The sequence below is a fragment of the Doryrhamphus excisus genome, chromosome 6 (genome assembly GCF_030265055.1).
Source record: "Doryrhamphus excisus isolate RoL2022-K1 chromosome 6, RoL_Dexc_1.0, whole genome shotgun sequence".
NCBI lineage: Eukaryota > Metazoa > Chordata > Actinopteri > Syngnathiformes > Syngnathidae > Doryrhamphus > Doryrhamphus excisus.
This window is the reverse complement of record NC_080471.1, coordinates 10,858,241-10,866,980: the sequence shown is the minus strand read 5'-3', so window position 1 is coordinate 10,866,980 and position 8,740 is coordinate 10,858,241. Positions and strand designations below refer to the sequence as shown.

Sequence of the window (8,740 nt, the reverse complement as noted above, 5' to 3'; positions counted from 1 at the left end):
GGCTAACAGCATAAAAAAAATAATTTATTGCATTTTCTTCTGCTCTGTTTACACGAATAAGGATGCTTAAAAATTGCATATTTTTCTATATGTTTGGGCCTTTCGCCCACATGCCAACGTAAGTATTTGCTTTTGGAAAACTTCAGCCACAGTGAAGATTTTTTAAAACTCAGGCTTCAGCATATGATGGATAATGATGGAGCTGTTAGCTTGTTGCCCACAAATCACTTACCAATTATGTGGCGTCATTTCATCAGTAAATAAGTATAATTTAATGTTTGTAATGGCAAACATTACCTCGCTGGTTTTCAGTATACTGAAATCACTTTTTGTGTGTTTAAGAGTAAACAAACAAAATATGCCTACCTTAGCTTTACATTGATTGGCGCCAGGACGAGTGTTTAGCACGCAGGCCTCACAGCTAGGAGACCCGAGTTCAATTCCACCCTCGCCCATCTCTGTGTGGCGTTTGCATGTTCTCCCCATACATGAGTGGGTTTTCTCCGGGTACTCCGGTTTCCTCCCACATTCCAAAAACATGCTAGGTTAATTGGTGACTCCAAATTGTCCATAGGTATGAATGTGAGTGTGAATGGTTGTTTGTCTATATGTGTCCTGTGATTGGCTGGCAACCAGTCCAGGGTGTACCCCGCCTCTCACCCGAAGACAGCTGGGATAGGCTCTATCACCCGCCACGACCCTCGGGAGGATAAGCAGTATCTACAGTACATCTCTCCTCCTATAAATAAATAACATCCACTGTTTGCAATCTACAAGTAAATAGGGTACCAGACTCTGATTTACATTCTTTGAGGCATCATCTAGTATCAAGCCTCCTCATTCATCAGTCAAAAGGGTCCTGGTTCTGATTATGGACTTGGACTTCCAGCAATGGTATCATTTTGCTTATTATTTGGCTTTGGTGCTAGACAATGGCTTTCAACATCAGAAGCTTGCCTTGCTAGTAGCTGCCAGCACTTGTAACTCATCTGTTTCCAAGAATCTGTACCTCTCGCCTGTTCACCTTTCAAGTCGAGTGTGTCAGCAATCTGTTCTGATCTTGATGCTCTCGAAGTGTAGTTAGGAAAGCACCAAAATAGTTCAAAACTCTCGTATCAACAGCAGACCTCTTACCATGCACATCCTTTCCAGTCAGCAACAACAACAAATAAATTCAGCAATGATAGCTTCACAGCCAATGGGAATTCTGTCTTCACTGATAAAATGAACTAATCAACATCTGCTACATTTTAAGGCCACACCTGGGTTAGATTCTCTGTTTGGACATCTCTGTATGGAGTTTGCATGTTCTCCCTGTGCATGCGTGGGTTTCCTCCCACATTCCAAAAACATGCTAGGTTAATTGGCGACTCCAAATTGTCCATAGGTATGAATGTGAGTGTGAATGGTTGTTTGTCTATATGTGCCCTGTGATTGACACCAGTCCAGGGTGTACCCCGCCTCTTGCCCAAAGACAGCCGGGATAGGCTCCAGCATATAAGCGGATAAGCGGTATAGAAAATGAATGGATGATATGAGAGTGCAAAAGAAGTGTTAGACCCCAAACGCATTCTTTCCGTAGTGTCGTAAGCTGCACCTCATGGAGCCACTGTGAGCCTACATCAGGGATTTAAATCACGCGGAATGCTTCCGGCGGTCGCAACGGGGCCGCAAATAATCCAATCCATGGGCTTCAATTCATTACAGTATAACTGGCACATGTGCTAGAATATGCATGAAATAGAAAAATATTTCGGGACTTTGCATTCGGGTCAATTTGGTGCGGCCCGTGTCACATCAAATTCAGGTGATTCCATTAAATAATTTATTGTGATGTTTTTACATTAAGACATCTTGGTATTGTCGAAGCGGAGCCCCTTGCCCCGTGGCAACAGCCGAGCGCAGGGGTGTCCAAACTTTTTCCACCATGGGCCGAATGCACAGGCCACTTATGTATTTTTCTTATGTATTTCTAGTCCTTTTGTGTGTGCCTAATCCTATGTTCCTATAGTGATCCAATACAGGCCATATAGTTATTGAATTTATGGAATGGAATGGAATGGATTGGCCTTTATTGTCATTATACAAGACAACAAAATTGGAGAGCTTCTCCTTTCAGTGCAGTAGTCAAGTTTAAAAAACAAAAAAAGTATTTAAAGTAAAGTAAAAAAGACAATTTAACAAGATATATACAAGATATCCAAAATATACACATAGTATTGCACAGGAGCATATGCAGGAGCAGATATATTAATTTTAGTGCAATGATCAATGGGTCATTTATGGAACACGTACCAATACCAAAATTAATGTTGAGGGTTGAGGGGCCCCAAATTGCCTCCAGGGTGCACTTTGAATACCAATAGAACGTAAGTTATGTATGAAATGACCAAGATAACTTGTTGTCTAGTTGGTACAATGCTATTTTTTTACAGATGAAGGTGAATTTCACAATAACTGTATTTAACTGAAGAACGAAATTATGGAAATGCCTAAACTTTTTAAATTCAGAATATTTTAATATGCTCAGATGCTTTCTATCAGCTTTATCTGTGCAGAACGAAAACCACGGAGTTAGGTCAGTTCCATCTTCTGTGTTCAAAAAGAGAGAGCGTGTGTGTGTGTGTGTGTGGTGGACAGGTAGGTCCAGGCTTCGCTCTCCTCGTCACACGCGTGCACAGCTGGAGCGCGCCAATCGGCTTGCACCGCCCTCCCAAGCTCCTGCCGCCGGAAGGACCCGCTCCGAGAGCAGACGCCGCTCAGCATCAGGAGCAGTGGCACCTCTGGGATGCGGTTCTGCTTCGGACGGCCAAAAAAGTCAACCCAGGTCGGCACCGGACAAGAACTCAGGAGGCGGAGAAGGAGGAAGACGGCGAGAAGAAGGAGGACTACGAGGCGGAGGCGCTCGTCGACGCTACAGTCCTTGGCCGCGAATCCAGCACGACTACCCGGGCTTTGTGACGGCATCGCCCGGTGCTTCTTTTACCGGAGCCCACACGTTCCCTCAACATTCCCGTGCTTGCTTGTGTGCTGATGTGAAGGTGAGTTACGTGCGCGGGCGTATTGATGCTCAGGTGAGGTCACGTGGAAAAGAAGGCTGACATGTTTTTAATCCGAGTCAGAACTTTGAGCTCAGCACACAACGTCTAGTCTTCATGGTCTGAACGTGAGAAGGTAGAAGAAATTTGTCTTCCAAACATCGACTTAATAATCATTATCATCATCATTATGAGCATAACAGATCATTGATCAATTACTTTTAAGACGCTTACCAAAAGTCATTTGTCAATAAACAATTTTACACATTTACAGGTAGCGGTGATGCACATTGAACTGCATCAAACATACACTATCACTCTAATGATGGATGGGTTTTTAAATGGGAGAGTAAACCTTCCATCTGTTTATCCATTTTCTATACCGCTTATCCTCATTTTGGGTCACAGGGGTATGCTGGAGCCTATCCCAGAGCCAATTGCAGTGCTTATTAGAAAAACATAAATAATATAGTGCAGGGATCAACAGTTTAGGTCTGTTTATGCATTTTAAAAAGTCACAAACAGACTTTTCTCTTGTGTAGAATTTAGTATTAAGTATTACTAATATTATTACTATTAAGTACAGGGCTCTACATTAAAAACAAAAATGACTTGCCCATGGGGAATCCTTAAGGTGAGAACTACTTGCCCGAACTTGCCCCATGTAAAATGAAAAGACTGCCATAATGATATCATGTAATTTTTTGTGGCATCACATGAGAATCTCAAATAAATACAATAATGAAATAAATAATACCTTACACATCGTAGTCGTAGTAAGCAGTGATATTTATAAGTTGTGCACCACAATGAAACATTATTGAATAGACACATTTGTGTATTAGTAAAGTGTTTTTAATCCAGAAAAAAGCTCAATGGTCAAACAATAATTTGTGAAGCAAAGGTGATAAAAATACACATAGAAATGGAAGCGCTAGATTTTGTAGCTTGTGCAAAATCAGCACTTGGTATTGGATCTAATCGGTGGTGTTTCATTGTGACCACTTCAAATTGTCACAGCAATGTGATTCACTCACTTGTGCCTTCATTTGATTTGCTGCCGCTAAAAAAATACTTGTTTAGGAGGCTGGTTCATCACTTTTTGCTGTTTCCTTCAGAATTAGACGATGTTGGCAGCGACGCCATGATGGATGTTTTCGTAGTCAAACGATCGCTGATTGGTTGATCGTGAACAACGGGTGTGGGTAAAATGCGGACTGTGGATTACGGACCGCGGTCTAAATAAACGATTCTGATTGGTCCATTTCAAGATTTGCAAGGATTCGTTTGCAAATTATCAGCGGAATTACGCAGTCCGTGTTTTACCAACACCCAACAAGAACCGCTTTAAAAAAAACTCTTGGCAGTACGGCATGCTAAAGTGCACTTGCCCGACGGGAATATCACTGATTGGATTTACTTGCCCGAATTTTGTTTTAACTTGCCCCGGGCCATCGGTACATCGTTATTGTCGAGCCCTGAAGTATTGTGTCAGTATAGGACATAGCATGCATTGGAAAAGAATTCTCACAGTAAATGTTACTTTAGTTATATATGTAAACCACATGAGAAATAGTGAGAAATATTATATTAATAGTGAGAAATATTATATATATAAGCGAGAGTGTCAATCGAAAGGGCTGTCAATGGATTCAAGGATTTGATTGTGATTAATCACATTTTGGAGAATGAATCGCATAAATATTATATATATATTATATATTAATATAAATATTATATCTCATCTTTGGTCAGAAAAGTCTTTACCTTCCTTTCTATTGGAACCAGCAGCAGAGCATAGGTAAGTTTTTGCAAAAAGACAAAAAAATAGTGAATGTACAGTAAAGTCTCGTTATATCGATATCGGTTATAACGAATTACTGCTTATTATGATACTATTTTCATTTCCCGGCAAATTTCTAGTCTTTTATGATATAATTAGTTCCGTTAGTACGATACCCGGTTATTATGATAATCCGGTTACTACGATGCCCTTTTCATCTCCCGCCAGCCAATTTGGTCTGCTTATATCGATACAAAAGCAGCTTAAATCAATCTTTGCTTAAGGATTTCAATACCAAAAAAGAACACAGCGAACGGCTGCTTCCAGTCAACTTTATTTTTCACACTGCACAGCCTGCAACAGAAGAACCAACTGACATAGCATACACACCTATTCCAACGAAGACACAAGCGTACAAATACATGTATTTAATTGTGTTGTATTCAGATATCTTTTTATTCTATACACACGAGAGAAACCACGAACGCAGTTGGTTCTTCTGTTGCAGGCATGTGTTTGGCCAGCTATGTGGGGCGGGTTGAGCATGACCTGTGAACCAGGAAGTGCGGGAATCGGTGTGTGTGCTGTGCTCTGGTGGTGGAAGTGTGAAAAATAAAGTTGACTGGAAGCAGCAGTTCGCCGTGTTCTTTTTTGGTATTGAAATCCTTAAGCAAAGATTGATTTAAGCTGCTCGACATTGTTCTATACTATAGAACAATGTCGAGTGCATTATTGCCCACTTTTAATGCAGTTCGGCGCAGGATCGGATATATCGACAGTCCGGTTATATCGATATTTTTTCCGACTCCCGACAATATCGATATAACGAGACTTTACTGTATGAATTTCAAGCATAACATTCAGGCTGACAAATTAAGCTACAGTATATACATATATACATTTTCCAAAACATCTAAACAATGATGCCACAACATAAACAACATTGTTGTTTTACATGAAAAATAACAATTTATTCACAAATATAAGACCATGAACTATTTACATTTTCATGTTTGGTGAAAACTAAATGCATTGTTATTGTGGCCTGAAACACTGGAGAATGTTGGTGGAAAAAAACGTCTCTCATGGCACGTGAATTGAAGTGAGCTGCATTAGCTTAGTTTAGCAGAACATCCTAGTGCGGCTGTGTATGTGCGACTCAGGCTCTATGTTGTGTTGCCTTTTACTGCTTGTTAATGTAAGTTTTACAATGCTCACTGATGTTGGGGAATGGGACAATGGCACAAAGTGAAATCGTAAAGTGGAGAAAATATGGCACAACAGTAACATTACCAGGAACTGGACGTTCCTCCATGAAAAGACGAGAAGAAAAGTAGTCAGGGAGGCTGCCATGAGGTTGGAAGCAACATTGAATGAGCTGCAGGAAGTACTGCCAGTTTGCCTTCTTCATACGTCTGGGTCATGGTGTGGATGGAAGCCACTTGGAATCTCCCAAATGCATGTGAGCCGTAATTACAACGGTGTGTTTGTTGTCAACACAAGACTGCTCATCTCCATAAAAACTCCATGGCTACAGTGAAGCATGGTGGTTGTAGCATCATGCTTTGGGGTTGCTTTTCTTCAGCTAGAACTGGGGTCTTCGTCAAGGTGGAGGGAATTATAAACAGCTTCTAACAACAGTCAATACTTTCATGGTTCTGCTACCAGAAGAAGATTAAAGTTATGCAATAGCCCAGCCGGAGTCCAGACCTGAATCTGATCCAACATCTGCGGGCTGTGCACAGGCGGTGCCATCGCAATCTGATAGATATGGAGTTGTATGTAACATATTGTTACAGTTACTTTATATACAGTGGTGTGAACAAATGTTTGCCCCATTCCTGATTTCCTGAACACAAAATGCAGGGAGAAAAAAACCCAAACCGACATGGCCCTGTGTGACAAAGTGATTGCCACCCTGTTAAAAAAAGAAAGATAATTTAAAGATAAAAAGATAATTTAATTAAGATTAATTGAGATCTATCAGGTGGGAAAGGGTTAGAAAATCAATTTCTAAAGCTTTGGGACTCCAGCAAACCACTGTGAGAGCCGTTATCCACAAATGGTGAAAACACGGAACAGTGATGAATCTTCCCAGGACTGGGTGGCCAACCAAAATTACCCTAAGAGCGCAGCGTCGACTCATCCAAGAGGTCAGAAAACACCCCACAACAACATTCAAAGGCCTCACTTGCCCCAATTAAAGTCAGTGTTCATGACTCCACCATAAGAAAGACACTGGACAATAACAGCCTGCATGGCAGAATTTGAAGACGAAAACTACTGCTGAACAAAAAAAACATTAAAGGGGGCCTCTTATGCTCATTTTTCAGCCCTTTGTATAGAGTCATGGACTACTATAGAGCAGCTACACACAATAACCAGCAAAGAAAGCTTTTTAAATCTTCAAAAATCTGCACCTATTCCAGCTGTATTTCTTTCGATTTTGTGATTCCCGCAAAAATTGTTTTAATTTATTCCACCCACGGCACGCCTTCAGGCATGCCCACTCTGCTGTGGTTGGTCACACTACCAATGGCTTCCTGTGTTATACCACTAGCTGCAAAGCCAACTTTGTAGTAGTTGATAAATGGTATAGGAGTTGATAATAAATGGTGATTTATCTTTTTAAAATAGTGTGAAAATGCCGTTGACAGATTAAAATATTTTTCTTTTGCTGGTAGGGAATCAGGAAATCCAACCGTTTTCACCTGATGCGTTATTAAAAATTGTAAACAAATGTACACCCGAATAAACACTTCCGATGAGCCATTGCTCACAACGTAAACAGAAGCGTTGGTGTAGTGCTGGCGAAGTAGAGCTTGGGGAAGGGCAGAGAGTGTATCGGGCCTACAGCCACGCCCATATAAGGAAGCCCGCCCATGTGTGACATCACACACCTCTCTCCAGTTTTACAACGCCATCTGAAACCGAGCGTTTTGAGCCATCCAAAACTTCTTTAAGGGCTCACTTCTAAACTCATTATCTGAAACTTTGGCATCGTATAACACGTGAATACAACATTCTAACTATATTTATAGGTCAGAAAAGTGGAAAAAGAATAATAGGTCCCCTTTAAGTCTCAATTTTGCCTGAAAACATCTTGTTGTTCCCCGAGACCTGTGAGAAGATATAATGTCCGCCCATCTGTTTGTGACTACAGCCCGAATAAACTTGGGTTCTGCAGCAGGACATGGCTGAAGAAAAACAAAATGAAGACTTTGGAGCAGCTTACCTTCATCGTATTGAGATGCTGTGACATGACCTTAAAAAGGCAATTCATGGTGAAAAACCCTCCACTGTGGCTGAATTACAATTCTGCAAAGATGAGTGGGCCAAAATTCCTCCAAGGCACTGTAAGAGAGTCATTGCAAGTGATCAGAAACGCTTGATTGCGGTTTTGCTGCCAAGGGTGACTCAGTTATTGGGTTTAGGGGACAATCACTTTTTCACACAGGTCCTTGTAGGTTTGGATTTTTTTTCTCCATTAATAATAAAAAAAGTTTCCTTTAAAAACTGCATTTTGTGTTCACTTTTGTTGTCGTTGACTAATATTTTAATTTATCTGATTATCAGCAACATTTAAATGTGACAAATGTGGCAAAACATTAGAAATTAGGAAGGGGGAAACACTTTTTCACACCACTGTATTATGTAAGGATTATTTATTCATTCATTTTCTAGGGTAGCGGGGGTGCTGGAGCCTATCCCAGCTGTCTTCGGGCAGGAGGCGGGGTACACCCTGGACTGGTCGCCAGCCAATCACAGGGCACATATAGACAAACAACCATTCACACTCACATTCGTACCTATGGACAATTTGGAGTCGCCAATTAACCTAGCATGTTTTTGGAATGTGGGAGGAAACCGGAGTACCGGGAGAAAACCCATGCATGCACAGGGAGAACATGCAAACTCC

General features: G+C 41.1%; 1 protein-coding gene across 8 annotated transcripts in view; it reads left to right on the top strand.

The window, feature by feature from the left end:
* Positions 1-2,686: 2,686 nt before the first annotated feature.
* The window catches only part of LOC131131733 (alpha-1,3-mannosyl-glycoprotein 4-beta-N-acetylglucosaminyltransferase C-like), a 127,458-nt gene continuing 121,404 nt past the window's right edge, over positions 2,687-8,740 (top strand). For all 8 annotated transcript variants that reach the window (XM_058076705.1, XM_058076700.1, XM_058076702.1 and 5 more), the window contains exon 1: positions 2,687-3,041. The gene's annotated coding sequence lies outside the window, so the exon portion shown is untranslated. The remainder of the gene's footprint in view (positions 3,042-8,740) is intronic.